This window comes from Cupressus sempervirens, chromosome 10 (genome assembly GCF_028749045.1).
Source record: "Cupressus sempervirens isolate cs-2001-9-10 chromosome 10, ASM2874904v1, whole genome shotgun sequence".
Classification (NCBI taxonomy): domain Eukaryota; kingdom Viridiplantae; phylum Streptophyta; class Pinopsida; order Cupressales; family Cupressaceae; genus Cupressus; species Cupressus sempervirens.
Window position 1 is genome coordinate 149,180,973 of NC_143127.1, and position 17,228 is coordinate 149,198,200.

Here is a 17,228-nt window from a genome sequence, read left to right on the forward strand (position 1 = left end):
GTTCATCTAGATTGAATGATTTTGATCTGCATTGGAATGCCTTGTGACCATGCTTCTTGCATTTGTGACATTTGCCTTCAAATTTTTATTTTTCCTTGCATTCATTAGCTTTGTGACCATGCTGATTGCAGTTGTAGCATTTTCCATTGAATTTTACTTTTCCATTGCTCCAACATTTGTTTGATGTATGACCTAACTTACCATAGTGATTGCAAGTAGGTTTTTGATTCCTTTGAGCACCTTCTTTGGAAGATTCACCTTCTTCACTATATCCAAGTCTTACTTTACCCTTTTTTCTATGAAGATTCTACTCATTTTGTTGGTTTAATTGATTCATATCTTCTTGAGACTTCATCATTCTTTCAATGATTTGCTTTTCAATATTTAGGTCATTTTCCAATCTTTCACTAATTTTTCTTTTAGTGATTAAATCAATCCTTAGGCTTTCATTTTTAGATCTTAGATTCATGAATTCTTCATTTGCATTGATCCTTTCATTTGTCTCATTTTCAGATTTGTTTCTTTGTTCTAAGATTTCACATAGCCTGATTGATTGGATTTCTTGTTCTCTTTTAAGTTTTCTTACTTCTTCCTATAGAGAGCCATTCTTTTTTAGGAGTTCCTTGATTGCCTCATTTGCTTCATTTGAGCTACTTAATGGTAAAAGGTCTTCAATCTTTTCTTAAACATACTGATGATCATTCATTTATCTTGCAAGTTCCTTCCTTCTCTTCAGGGATTGAGAAAGATGCTCCTTTGCTTCTTTGAGTTGAGCCATGACCATTTCCAGATCTAGCTTTTCATTTTCAATTGCTTTGTCAAGTATGAATATCTCCATTTTTCCTTTAGATCTTTGCTCAAGCTGTCAAACTTTGTCTTAGGAACCACAATGCTCTGATACCAATTGTTGGAAATAATCAAGACAAGCTAGGTTATTGAGAGGGGAGGGGTGAATCAGTAACCTCAAAAAATTTAAATCAATTCAATACTTGATCCATACATCATTCATTCATCTAATCTACTATATGCATGAGAAAGATAAACATTTACAACACATGAACACAGAATTTTGGTGACCTAGAAACCTTCCAAATAGAAAGTAAAATTGGGGTGGGGATGATACTCACAAAACTTTGTTACTGTAGTATGAAGTTAGCCTATTAGATCTTACATTGATCACTTCTAATAATTTTCCCTGCTAAGAGCATTTTGGACTGCTAGATCCACCTTGTTAGAGGATTTACAAACATACAATGAAGTATGCACTCTGTTAGGAGATTTCTACAAAGACTGTTAAGTCTACCTTATTAAAGGATTTACAAAATGGATTCACCTATTAGGATGGAAAATTGGATCTACTTACAACTTGATTTTTGATTATATCCTTGAAGTATAGATCACCTCTTGTGACTGATGAATCTTTACTGCTCCTTGTAGACCTTGCTGAATACTCTACTCTGCTACTAATTCACTTTTATTCTTCTTAAAATATTACATGTACATTCCTTAACATACTCATATCTATTGAAAATGATATAATACATTACATATATACCATTCTAATAATTACAATTGCAAGGTCGGCCAAAACACAAGTGAACAAAATATTACTGAGTCAACCAAATAGTAGAAAAAACTTGGGTTCTTCAAGCTGACTTGGTAACCTTCTGATACTCAGCATCCACTACATTACTTGGCATCATCATGCAATTGGTAGAAGTAGAAGCTCAATCCATACTAATCACACAACCTAGCTTGGAACTCAGTAACTATTGGAGACTCGGTAGATATAGTATCACTCGGTAAACACTGGCTTCCATCACACAAACTGATGACTTGGTAGACAGTATGAAACTCAGTGAACATTGTATGCTTGGTAGATAGTGTTGGGTTGCACACTCACTCAGTAGCTTCAAGAATGCTTGGTATGAACTACTTAAGTGATGAACCTACAAGGTAACCACTGAATGCTTGGTATACACCGTAGACTGAGTGATGAACTCGATAATAATTTAAAATTGAATAAGTGTTGTCACTAATGAAAAATACAATATAATGCCAACAATATACATCACTCGATCAAAATATGTAAAGGAGATATTAAAAACTTTTGGATTGGAAGATTTCAAACTAGTAAGTACACCTATGGTGATAGGACATAAATTGTCAAAGAAAGGTTGATTCAGATGAGGTGAATCAAACATTATATAGGTTTATGATTGGTAAATTGCAATATGTAGTGCATAGCACACCTAATATTACATTATCTATTGGGATAGTTGCAAGATTCTATGCCAATCCAAGGGAGAATCATTTAATGATTGTTAAAATAATAATGAGATATCTAAAAGGAACAAAGGATTATGGTCTATACTACAAGAAAAATGAGAAGTTTGAATTGAGAGCCTACACTGATGTTGATTGGGCTAGAAATATAGATGACAAAAAGAGTACTAATGGAGGAGAATTTTTCTTAGGAAAGAGGTTAGTTACTTGGACTAGCAAGAAGCAAAATTGTATATCTCAATCTATTGCTGAAGTAGGGTATGTTGCTATTGTAGTAAATTATACAAACATTGTATAAATCAAACAACTACTCAGAGGTATGAAGAAGGAAATCATTGAAATTATGATACTTTATTGTGATAATAAAAATTCTATCAATATATCAAAGAACCATGTGATGCATACAAAGACTAAGCACATTTCAGTCAAATATCATTACTTAAGAGAGTTAGTTAAAGATAAAGAGGTGAAAATGGAATATGTTAGCACAAAAGAGAAAATTGTTGATATCTTCACAAAAGTATTACCTAAGGATTCTCATCAGTATCTAAGAGGTAAACTAGGGGTGATACCCCTATCCAGAGCTAATTGAGAAACATGAGAAGTGCCCTACATCACCTAGAGTTGAATATTGTATCTTATAACTTGATGTAGTGTATCTTACTTTAGGAGCTACCTAATGTAATCAAAGAGCCAAAATAACAAATTGGTCACAAGCTAGGTGATAGAGGGAGTACTTGCAATTTTTTAATATCTACATATTAAGATGATAAGTCTTTGGCATTGTTTCCAAAGAGGGAGAATTATACAAAAGGTTAGAATTATACTGAGGAAGAATTGTTGTCAAAGAGGGAGAAATCCTAATTAATCCTCTGGAGGAAGAAAACATAGAAAATATATACCAAGTAAGAGGAGAATAGTGTTGTTGAAAACATAAGAAGAAAGAGGGAGTGATCAACACTGCTAGAGAACTACAAGATGACTAATGAAGGGAGTCATAAGGAAGAATAAAATGTATGTTGATTAGAACAAAGTTTTGTAACCTATACAGAAGTTGATGATAGAGGCAGAGAATCAATACAAGGAATTTTTTTTTGTGGTATTGTTGTTGGTATGGTTTTCCATCAATGCCAAAGAGGGAGATTGTTGAAAATAGATTTATACAAGTATGTAAGTGTGTTTCAATCATTTTTTTGTCATTGATGTCAAACTAGTATTCATTGGTAAGAAAATTTCTTATATGATATGAGTACTATCATTTACTTGATTAATGAAGAGGATTTGATAAAATGAGGTAAAAATAGCACCTAGAGGAATGGTTGAGTTATAATATGGAAAAGAAGTACAAAGATTAGATAAGACAATGATAGTATAGTGCATTGAATATCTACTTAAGGTTACAATAGTTGGATATACTGATTAAGTCTAGAAGAACAAGGAAGAAGAATTGAGTCTACAAAGCTTGACCAAGTGGACAATAGGTGTAGAGTAAAGTTAGTGCAAGCTGAGTAAAAAAGCTTTGGAACTAAGTAGAGTCAAAGATCAATTTGTGTCAAGTGAAATAGTGTAAGTCAAGTAAAGTTTAGTTGATGTTGAGCACCAGTAAACTTGATCTCATTTTGAGTGTTTTGATAGTGGATGTCGAGCAATGTAGTTTGTGAGAAGAATTAGAAGCTAGTTAATGTCAAGTGACAACATTATGAGAAAGATCATGAATTAGCTGAATCTGAGTTGAAAAGTTTGATTTCTTAGATTGTGTGAACTGTGTGGAAGATAATCTTGATGAGTTGGTGGCATAGAATTCAAGATGAACCATTTTGAGGTGAATTCGAAGAGGATTGAAGGAGAAGTTTCTAGAGGAACTAAAATAAAAAGGAGGGTAGATTCATTGAATCCTATCTAACCCTAGAATGGATGATGGAGGATGAGTAGAAAAAGATCTAATTTCTCTTTATAAGGGAATACAAGGCATGCAACAATAGTTGGCTAATTGGAATAAAGAGCATAAAGGAGAACCCAAGAAAGACTAGGAGTCTAAGGTTGTTGTTTCATATGGAAAACAAACTATAGGGTCTACATTGGCATACAAAGTAATGAGACTTAAGAGGATGAATGCTTGAATGGTGAACAAACTATCAAAGCTAAAGTGTGGAAAAGCCAAGTAGAATGGAGGACTGAACAAAGATCTATAATCTGCAAAGTAAAGTTGTAAGTTGTTATTAGATTAAGCCTTATTGCTACTCTCTAATAATTGTATCAGTTTAGGTAAATCCTTTGGACTAAGGTTGACCTAGTAGACATTTTTAAATCCTTTAACCAAGTGACATTTCAAGCGAATGATCAAAAGTCCTTTAACAAGGCTCACTCCTAATAGGGTGATTGAAATCCTTTAATTGGGTCATGTTTAATAGTGTGAATTATAACCTTTAATAGGGTTGGCCTTTCACAAGGCATCACTTCAAAAGAGTAAGAATTAGTAGCATGTTAGTGGTGGTTTTTCCCAAGTTGGATTTCCATGTAAATCATTGTGTCAAATATGTTGATGAATCTTTATGTTTCATGTTTACATTTTTACAAAGTTGATTTGACAGTAACCTATAATTTTAAGTGATTGCATAATCTAATGGATGCATGCATGATGAATTTTTTTTATGGATATGGGTTCAATAAGCTATTAAAAGTTTTATGTGTGCATCTGGACCTTGGATAACTAATTCACCCCCACGTAGTTATTCTAAAGAATTCCAACAACCTCGTGACTCTATGATTTTAATGAGCCTACCCCCTGTGTACATCATGAGGAAGTGATGACTTCCAAATGATGTCACTTGTATTTGTAGAAGTTACTATAAGGTGACGATCGTACAATAACTTATATTATGAGATCAAAAAATTGAGTATATGGTGAATGTATTCAAAAGTACATTTTGGAAAATATGCGACTAATGACTAATAAGTTCAGCCACACAACTAAATTTTTTTGTCATGTGACTAAAATTGATCATATTCTACTATATTTTTGCAATTTACAAGCATAGATGACTAAATAAGTGACTAATCTAGTCACCAAGTAAAATCACAATGTCAATCAAATAAAAATGACTAAACTACCAAATAAATGACTAATTAGTTAGTTGCTAATAATCAATCACCAAAGAAAAATAACTAAGTAAATTACTATTTCTCCTTTATAATTATAAAATTTGATTATATAATAATATGCTAATACAACTTATTAGTCCCATTTCATGAGTAGTGCTTGTTTGTTAGTAGACTTATTGCGTGAGAAATCCATTTACACTCATCCAATGCTAAAATCTGACTTTCAGGTGATATAATAAAAATTGACTAATAAATACCATTAGTATAGAGATATTATAATCATAATCAAAATCAATATTTAACAACATTAAACAAATTATCAATTATGGTTTATTGTGATAATTTGCATTTTGCATACTTGCTTTGTAGAATAGGGCCAATTACAAACCTAAAATAGAGGATGGTAATTAATATAGTTAATAAGACTGATCCAAATTAAAAAAATCTCATTGGTTTGATGATTGTATCATGTTATAGTGGTCCAATTATTAAATATGTAGAATATGTGAAATAACAAGTTGATTGAATAGTATATTAACTAATTTTGGAAGTTCAAGAGATTCTAGCCTGAAACAATGTTGTGAGGGTTAGTAGACATAGAATTATGGTCTGAAGGAAGAAGTAAAGGTAATTTATCAAAGAAAATAATTTTTTTTTTTATTGTGTATATTTCTAGATTAAATTGTGTCAAAATTTCCAATTAACTTTATAGAGATACATATGCATATTTGTAAGAGACAAAGTGTTTAAAAGTATTTTGAAAGCTTGAAAGTTAAAACAAAATTAATATTTTATCTCACAAATATATAATATAATTTTAATATCTTAAATTTTAAATTAAATTTATTTTAATTATCTTATATTAAAAATAAAGACAAAAAGCTAACTAATTGTACACATCACTAAATAGATTATTTATTATATTGTGTAATAATTACTTACAAATAAAGAAATAAATAATTAAGAATAAAAATAAATTAAATTAAAATTAAAATTAAATGAAAAAAATTAATTTATTAAATAATTTATAATAAAAAGTTTGGGTGGATAGAAAGCATAAACCAAACTTTATCTAAATTTAATTCCACAAATGAGGAGGAGAACTAGCAAGGAATATTGTTCATGCACCTGAATGTGCTTTGCACCACATTGTATATGGTTAGTGCCAAGCTTAGAGTGCTTTCTAGCCTTTCATCTACCATAGACCTCTAATACTATTAGATTTTGATTTGATGAAAGGTAAACAACAAGATCTATTTCCCTAGCACAAGTAACACAAAAATCGATTCTTATTGTCCTAGCACAAAAATTAATTCATCATCATTGTAATAGTCATGAACTATTTGGTGATTTATAAGTGATGCTCCTCCTCCATGATGACAAGAATACTAAAGATAAAATTGCAATCAATCACTTTGGATAAGGTTTTTTTCAATGTATATCCAAGTACAAAGAAAATATTATTTTTCTATCTTGTTGTTTCTAGTTCCCAAGTAGCTCTCATATTCCCTTCTAAAAAAAATCAATCTTATTCTTTTATTTTATGGAAAGCTTTCTTGTACATATTTTAGTTTATATTTGAGCTTTCTTGAAGGAGTAGCCAAATTAAATGATATATTGATATCTGATAGAGCATGAGCATTTTGATCAAGAACATTTTCAATATCACCTTCAACAACATCACTAAGAATTCTTTTATCCATATCTTTTGAGATTAGTTACATGTGTGCGACTTCTTGCCCCTTGAAGAATTATAGCTACCTTAGGCATCTATATTGAACTCCTTTCCACACCAAGACCAAAAATATCGAGGATTTTGATGAGAAACTACTTTAACCAAAAAATGTGTAACCCACCTTCATTGATATAAGATAGATCTTAGGATGAAGCCTATTAGGATTTACCTAATAAAACCCACAATAAATATTTCAAGATGATATCTATTTAGGACTCATTATCATTATTATAAAGGAATTCCCTATTTAAAATGTTGATTTTCTTGTTTAAGGATTCATTATCATTATTTTTAAGAGAACATGTTGACTATCATGTCACTCTAAAGGTTTTGTTTGGAGACAATAGAGAAATTGTACATGTATGATGTGCCAAGAATATCAGAGATAGCTATAAGAAGAAATAACTAAGAAACATAAGAGAAAAATAATTGGAAATCAAACATTAATAAAGGGATACAATTTATGACTATCATGTGTCATAATATGAAACACAAATATTCATTTTGAAGGTAGTATTGGGATAAAAAAATGATTTTTTGTATTAAAGTAAAGTTTAAAGAATCTTATTAAGTTACCATGAAAAAAATGTTAAGACATGCATATTGGTTACATGGAGAAGTGGAATATATCCCTCCAAGAAGTGTTCTTCACTAATTTTTATAAGTTTTTGATAGTTCTATAAAGGAAATGCAATCACCATGAAGTACAACATTGGACACATCTATGAAAATTACAAGGAAAGAAGATAGTGATTGATAGTGCCAATGTTAATGGTATTTTAAAAGAGATTTGTTGAAAGTCAAAGGCACTAATTTTAAAATAGTTATAATAATTATCTCCAATAAAAAACATGTGCCTTGTAATGCAATAAAGAACATAATCATGATAGTATGGTGAACAATAGATATAATGGTAGTCATAGTGAAAACAAAAATTCAACACAAGTTCACTATTAGAATGCAAAAAAGAAGGTTGTGGAAATGATATAAAAATTCAAAGGGAGTGATATGTGTTTAGGATAATAGTAACTCAAAAGATTGAAAATATGAGATAAATGTTATCATAGCGGTATGTGTTTGGAGTAGTCATTGCAGTGACTTGAAGGCCTAAAATTAGTTAATATTTATGTTATAAGTGAAAGTGATAGTTAAAGAGATCATTCTCAGTTGAAGAGATGACATGGGACACTATTCAAGTGTACAATATCATGGAAAAGAATAGTGATTTCATTATGATAATAGATTGTTACAGTAAATTATGTAATAGAGAAATAGTAAAAGGAAGTGATTTGATATTATGAGAGGATGAGATCTCTAATATTTCCGTAATGGTAAATGAAAAAGAGTTACCATGAAGAGGGAAATAAGTGAGATCCACACAACATTCCTATTTAAGTTAGCAATGACAATACTATTGTATTTATAAGCTAAACTTTGGGCATATAATAATTAATTCTTTTATTAATTATTATCATGCAACCTAGCTAAGTTACTTGTTATGGTTTTGATCTCCTTTTATAATTTATATTTTTGCTCATCAAGAATGTCTCATTTGTGGATCTAGGAATTCTAGCCTCCATAGCTTTTGCTTCTCTCTTTCTGTGATAGGTTTTTGCATGTAGGTGATTCTTGGGACCTATGGGTTTGATATTTCATCAAATTCAACTACCACCTATGGTAAAAAATGACTAGAGCCTCACAAATATCCTTCCTTGAAACTTCATTAGTAGCTATATTTATTTAGACGATGAATTATGGAATATTTAGCTTACAATAAATTTTGTTTGCATGATTTAAGATCTCATTGGTCTATTTTGAATATTTACACATGCTCTTTATATTAAGATTGATCTCATGTAATCCTTAACTTCACTAAATTTCATTTGTATATTTTAAGATCTCTTTGGTCTAGTTGAAAGTTTACACATTCCCTTTTTATTAATATTGATCTCATTTTCCATTTTTCTTCTTGTTGTAACATTAGTTTGAATTTTTTCACATGCTATTTTCTTTAAGATTGATCTCATTTTTTTTAATGTTGTTAAATTCATAACATTATTGAAAATTCATACTATGTATCTCTCTTTAGCTCTATAACCTTCCAAAGACATATTGTTCCTCACAAAAATGCATTCTTATTGAATCAACAACTCGAGCAAAATCACACCATTTATTCTTACATGGTAGATGCCAATGAAAACTAGATCACAGGGATAAGGTAATATAATGTGAATGAATTATCAATAGAGATTGGAACAAACCATAGATATTTTAAAATTTTAAAACATGTGACGTGCAAATGTATAACTTTATAAAAATGAATATAAACAAAGAAAATGATTATCCAACCTATCTATTACCCATAATTTAAATAGAACTCATTCATCTAAAAACTCATTACATCACTCTTACAAGACTAGTCTTGGATTAGTATAAATAAAATAAAATAGTGAAATCAAATCAAATTCTGATATAATGGAAACTAGAAGCCCCAACCATATTTTACATAGACAACCATACTTAATAGTTTGTTTCTACATCGTGCATCACATTCAATTACCCTCTTATCTTCTCTAATATACTCCACTCACCTATAGATTCAATGCCTTTTCACTCCACCCAACCAACCAAATAAATTGCATGTAATCCTTGAGAATTAAATATCTCCTTTATCGATAGCATATATGAAGAAGATTGGAAATACAACCCTTACTTAAATTGCATGTGATGTTGGTGATGAGGCTAATTATTGACTTCATTTTATGATAGTTTTAAACACTTTATTTTACTTCCACCAAGACATTTGTGAACTTATGTTTAATTGAACTAATGATTAACCTATGGGTAGATAGTATGTTATATTTTTCCAATATTATATATATATATAAAATATAGTATTTTATATAACCATCAGAACGTGTGTTCTAATATTTGAATTTAATTTGAAGTTAGTTTGTTTTTCTTTTATGTTTCAGAATAAGTGTCGATCTTCTATTTATAGGGATCGAACCAATAGTGTTAGAAGTTAGAAGAAATTTTATGACAAGAAATTGTTGACCCTTGCAGTGAGTTTTTTTTATAGTTGTATGTATCATTTTCATGTAATGAATTTTTGGAACATAATGAAATAACTCTTGGTTTACATTCTATGTTAATAGATTAGCAGAAGCCAACCAAGGGGGCCCACTTGGGAGGTGGGTTAGATTAGAGTAGTATAGATTTGTTTTCAAGCATATTTAGTATTACAGGTAGAAGTTATAAGTTCCTTCTTGTAGCATCATACTTTGTGAGTGTTCCTACAACATTTATAAGAATAGTTATAGTAGATGAACTAAGTTGGAATATATATTAGTATTTAATTGCATTTCCAGTATTTGTTTTAGTAAAGAGTTAAGTGTGTTAGTTTTTTGTAGCGCTAGTGTAGGTTCTTTCCTTGCATTTTACTTTCCTATAGCATAAGAATAATGACTCATTAAGAAACCTAGTACACATATTGTATAGACCATTTCAAGTATACGTCACTGGGTTGAAAAAATTAAATGCACTTCATGGTGGGGAAAAATAGTCCTTAGATTGAATACACTATTCCTAAGTATGGCCTTTGGCATGATTATTATACACTTGTTCTACAACGAACCATTTTTGGCACCATTGTCAGGGATGTTGTCAAGCTAGGAGCATTCTTGAGTCATAGTTCTTAGTTAAGTTTTTTACAAATTTTTAGTCTTAAAGCTTTCTTCACTAGTGTGAAGAATTCAAATGCATGCATCGAAGAGGAAGATGACATGACAAGATGAATATGGTAGATTAAATCCATGAGAGCCTATTAATTTGAATGAAGAAATTGAAGATGAAGAAGTTAAGTTTCCTTTTGAAGATGCAAGCCCTATTTTTCCTACAAAATCATCCTCAAGAGTAGAACCTATAGATACAAGTGGTCTTCAACCTTTTGCTGAAATTTTGGTCAGTTTCCTTGATAATACTACTCCAAATCCACCAATTGTTAATAATCCAATACACAATGTTCCTTTTTAGCAGCAACCTCATAATCTAATACCTCCAGTAATGACACAACCTACTTTTCTATTTCCTCTCCCAAGCCTCATAAATACTAATAATCTCAAGAATATACCTACAATTACTCTTCCAAAGTTCTATGGCCTTGCAACCGAAGACCCTGATACTTTCTTGTTTGAATTTGACATAATCTGTCATAGCTTTGACTACAACACTGATGCCCATAAGCTCAAATTATTTCCAGCAACATTGAAAGAGTAAGCTTTACAATGGTTCATGGGCTTAGGAGCCAATGCAATAGGAACTTGAGATGAAATGCAAAATTTGTTCTTGGATAAATATAAAGAGTATTGCAAAGAATCTAGTTCAAGAGGAGATGATATCTTTAGGATATCACAAAAGGAGGAAGAAACATTGGAAGACTATGTTTCATGTTTCTTGTATATATTGTAGAAGAACCCTCAGCACATGTTGTTTGAGGATTCACAAAAGCTAGTCTTTTTGAGAGATGTGAATGATAATTGTCTAAAAGCACTAGACCTAATGGTTGGTGGTGATGTATATCAATTCTCCTGGGATGACCTCAAGGAAATCTATCAAAAATATTCAAGGTCAACTATGAAGAAAGGCTGAGGACCTCATTCCATAGTCACTAAAGGAATCAGTTAGGGTATTTCAAAGCTCAAGATATCTAACCTATTGTCAAACTTCAAGTAGGACATCATAAATGATGTCATTACACATCTTGACACAATGACTACAAAGAAGAAGCATGCAAAAGCTAAATTATAACTAGCTGAATACTACCCTCATTGCTAGAAGCAAAAGATGGATTTCCAATGCAAAATAGTTGCTAGCATGGAGAACCAACATCTTCCAATTGAGTACATCAAGATAGATGGAGATGATGAGCAAGTATTATTTGTTCCTCAACACTAGCCATGGACCGAATGTCAAGGTATGCCTCAGGACCCTTTGTAAAATTCAAATTTATATGGTAATCAGTGGAAAAATTGTAATCCCCAAGGCCCCCCACAATATAATCAACCTAATTGGAGTAATGCTTGGAAAAATAATCTACAACAGCCCTAATGGACTCAGAACTCCCAAACATCCTAGCCCAACCAATAGAATAACCAATGGCAGAGCCAATAGGACCAATCAAAACCATCCTAGGGGAATTTGTAGTCTAAAAACCAGTGGAGAGGGCCTCAACAATAGGCTAACCAAATTATAATACTCCACAATTACCACCCCCAGCTCAACAACCTACACTAATACCACCACTTGTGAATCTTGGACCTCTAAAGCAGACATAGTTACTATTGTGGTGTCCACAACACACCCCCCATTCCTCACTAGGAATGGGAACCCCCTACTTTTTTCAACTCTCGAACTCACAATTCGAGAGTCGGGAGAAGAAAATTTGGTTAAATGTTTGAGTCATAGAGTCAAAATTGAAAAAAACACAAAAAAATTAAAAAATTGAAAACACAAAAAATAAAAAATTGAAAAAATCACAAAAAAAAAAAGAAAAGTCAAAAAAAACAAAAATATTAGACAATGGAGGGGTTATAAAACCCTTGCCCCCCCCCCCCCCCCTTTCTTTTCTTCATTCTTTTTTACAAGTAACACATGCATTGGAGTAGGGAGGGTAAGCTTCTTCCCCTCTTCCCCACATAATAGTCTTTCGCACCTGTGTAGTGCCCCATTTGGGCACATGTGCACTGTGACCTTGGGCACGTATGTGGTGGTGCTTGCATGGTGCTTCCCTAGGGAATGCGTAGTGTTTCCCTTGGTTGTATGCACAACACTCCCCTTGGGTGCACATGTGGCAGTTGTGCCACACAATGTCATCTTAGGGCATGTGCGTAACGCTGCCCTCGAGCGGGCACGCAGTAGTGCTCGCATCGTGCTACCCTCGAGTGGGCAGGTGCGCAACACACTCACGTCACACTACCCTCAAGTGCCTGCACGATGTTGCCTACATGGGATTCCCCTTGGGCATGCATGCTACCCTTGAACGTGCGTGTGGCAACGTCTGCCTTATTTTAATTCTTTTTTTAATTTTCACAAAAGTTTTTTAAGAAAATATATATATATATATATATATATATATAATTTTAAAAATTAAAATATATATATATATATAATTTTAAAAATTAAAAATATATATATAATTTTAAAAAATTATAAAATTATAAAATTATAAAAAAATTTAAAACAAAAAATAAATAAGTCCCCGAGGGAGACCTTTTTTTTTTCTTTTACATTTGTTTAATGCTATCTTAGGACTAATAACATTTTCTTTTCTCGTGATGTGCAAGTAATGTGATTAAATGGCATCCACATCTAGAGCAGTAGTGAAACCAATTGTTTTCAAGTTTCAAGGTGTACCCCCAAAGTTGAGGTTATATGATGATTACACTAAGATCAAAGATACTGACCTCATATACACAGACTTGGGAAATTTTTTAAAAGTTTGCAACAATCTAACACAAAGGTCAACCATGATGTTTGCACTAATCCATTCTAGATTGGTGAATGCAATGTCACATCCATGGGCTATACAATCAACTAAACTAATCATGACCTTGTCTCAACACTTCATTCCTTATGAAAGGGTAGTTAAGAGTGTCACCAGGGAAGTTGAGTTGGATCTGTGACTTGATAACATCAAGAAGGTCTTCCACTTTCCTAGAGTCAATCAGTTCTTCCGAATCTCCTATAAAGTAGTTGAAAGATGGTATAAGGAGCATCACCAAGAGGCCATTGATATCATACATTCCTCATACCTCATTGAGAAGCCACCTTGGGGAAAGACAATCAACAAATTGGATATGACTTGGGGATACATGAAGGATGACATTAGATACTCTATCATTCTCCTAAGCAGAGTCATGGGTTGACCTGTAATAGGTCATCTCACTCCATTCATGGTCAAATTCATTAAGACCATCAAGCATGCAAAGATACAACTAGATTGGGCCACCACACTAAGTGAAAACTTGTGTGAGTAGCTAAGGATGGTGAAGGACAAGAAGAAATTCTATATTCTTATATGGTGTATCTACTTGCAACAAGGGCAACAAACTATCCTGGGTTGCACAAGAAAGGTAGTATCCATGACCCCAATGCTTGGCCATACATAGTTTATCCTCAATTGGTGAAGAAGAAGCTCTCAGCTCAAAGTAAGGAGTATAGAATCATGAATGATGCATTCATCTTTGCGATCATTTGGTTCATTGAGGGAGATTATGGGAAGAGGTTGTCCAATGAAGCCAAGGCACAGATCATAGCTCTCAAAGCCTACTTCATCCAATTCAATACATTCACATATATTCAAGTAGGTGGTGCATCTATCAATCTCAAGAAGCTCCCAAGATATCCAAGTGACAAGCTGGTTCTATTGGAGATCTCCCAGTAGATTGAGTCAACATATGAGAGGATTAAAAGACAATAGAGACCCTGCTAGGAATGGCCATTGGTCATTTGGCCATATCAGGTGAAGCAAAAATAGGATATTCTGACCTTCAAGTGGGAATGGGAGAACTATCCTCTTAAAGAATACAACTCTCCTCAGCCATACTTTGACAATGTTGGTAAAGTGGAAAGCCTAGTAGGAAAGGACTTCCATCATGAGGATGTCATTGAAGATCATTGGATGAATGCCACAAATGACTATAATGTCTGCATTAGGGACAGTGTAGGATGACTTTGTATTTAGTAGAAAAGGCTCTCCATTTGAATATCCCTGATGAGATAAAGCTACAAGACTCTAAAGAATCACTGGATCCCCTATTCAATGTAGATAAAGTTGGTGAAAGACCCATTTTGAATGCAGAGATTGATAGAGAGGAAGGAGATGACATCAATCATCAAGCGAGACATGTCATTAGAACGACAAAGTATTGGATCAAGAAACCTTTACCACTTGATTTGATTCCTGATACTATAATCTTCCATGCACATGCTTGCCCAAAAAGGGGTAAGGGAAGAAAATTCATAGTTCCAATCTTTGTGCTCCAGTCTCCTATTATGCCTGAGACAGTCTACCAGCTTGATCACCTAGTGGGATATTATCACCCTCTTGAAAGGAAGGGAAAGAAGAAGAGAACCTCTCCTCAAAGGATTCAAATAGAATAGGTTGCAAAACATGTGTCTTCCTAGCAGCATGAGTAGAGCTCACAGGATTCCCAAGGTATTGGAGCCTCTCAAATATAGGATGAACCTTAGTTGCCTCCTGTTGTGCCAAGCCAACCAGAAGAGGGAGAGATTCTAGAAGCCTCCATTCCTCCTGTACAAGAAGAGCTTCCTTCTCCTTTTGTCTCCAAGAAACATAAGAGGATCAATATTAAGATGAAGAAAATGCAAACGATCAGTAGAAGATTAGTACCTAATCCATCTATTCTTGAAACTATTATGGAGGAAGAAGAAGATGAGGAAGAAATAGAATCAGAAGAGGAGGAGGAACAGGTACCCCTATAAAGAATAACTTAGTTAGAAAAAGCTGTAGAGTTGGAAAGAAGAAAGAGTGCCACTAGTACCCTGCCATCCACCCAAGTAGAACCATTAGAACTATCTTCTTCAAAAGATGAAGTGTAGCAATGAGTGAATGAGAAAAAGGAGCAAAGTGAGGATTTTTTCTCTATGAAAAATTTTGATTTCATGCCTGTGGGTATAAAGTTGGTTGGGGATAAGATTAGAGGCACCCCCCTATAGGTGAACTCCAATAGGAAGATTAGATGTAGATACGACCAGATACATAGGTTCCTGATCTAACTCCTCCATCTCCACCACAGATTATGGTGGTAGATAAGGGTTTAGTAACTCCCCCACCTCCAAGTTTAGAAGAAGAACAAGTTCAAAAGGAACCATCCCCACAAGAGCAACCAGAGCCAAGGGCTACTAATGAAGCATCAAAATATGGATAGATGGTAGAATATGCACAACAACCTTCCCAAGATGCCGAGGAGCAAGCTACAGGATCTACAGAGACTGAGGCTACAACAGGAGAGTCTTCACAATAGGAGATGACTCTAAGAAAGAGCGATAAATGGAAGGAGGTAGTTGAACACATCCCTTCATCATCAAGAGCTAGATCCACAAGAAAACATATCTCAAGATGGTTCCAAAAGGAGATAATGATAAGTGCCAAGAATTAGTTCCATGCTTTAGAGGATGATATTTTTGATATTGCAAAGATCTTGAACAAACCTAACTCTCAATTACATGATGCAATACCATTTGTGTTTATCACTACCATATGAATCTGGGATTTATTTTCACAAGTGGCCCTCCCTCTTGAAGGTATAGATGCAGAAGCCATTAGCCTTGAGGATTATTAAGTGAAGGCTATTATGTTGGGAAAGCCTACATAGGATTCAACCTAACCGGTGATGACTATGGGAGTCAAAGAGGTTCTCAGGCACATGGAGTAGGATGAGATTGAACTATGAACTCTTTAAAGGCAAGTTGAGATCCTAAAGGGATATCTAACCAAATTTGTTGGTCCTCTTGATCTTGAGCATCCTAAGGAGACTCTAAATACCATTCCTAGAGAAGGGGAAGGTGTACGGCTCAATCCATTTTTGAGAGCTTGTCAGGAATGGTGAGAAAGCCTTGAAGATAGAGGTGTTACCACACTCACAGGAAATTTGAAGTTACTACATGCTATGCAAGAGAATGTGAATAAGATTGTAGCAATTTTGAGGTAGGAATTTAGTATTGTGTATGAGGTATGGGTATGGAGCAAGGATTTTTAGACTTCACAAGCCATAAAAGGGAAAAGGTATTGCACTTTGATTGATGTATATACCAGAGAAGAGCTAGACTTGATTGATGATTGGATAGAGAAGATAGAAAATGGCAACAAAGTAATGGAAACATTACACAAGGAGATCCATCAGCTGAAGGACCAAGCCTAAGAGAAAATTTTGGAAGTAGAAAAGTTGTATAGTGATGCATGCTTGGATATTTTTGAAGAGGAAGCATCCAGTGATGAAGACATCAGACAATCCTTCAGAATAGAGGAAGCACTATTAGAGTTGGACACCAAACTTGAAGATTTTGCAAAGAGTCGAATTGA

General features: G+C 33.3%; 1 pseudogene; it reads left to right on the forward strand.

Annotated features, from left to right (window-relative positions):
* Positions 1-13,005: 13,005 nt before the first annotated feature.
* Positions 13,006-17,228, forward strand: part of LOC149533013 (geranylgeranyl pyrophosphate synthase, chloroplastic-like) — a 61,127-nt pseudogene continuing 56,904 nt past the window's right edge.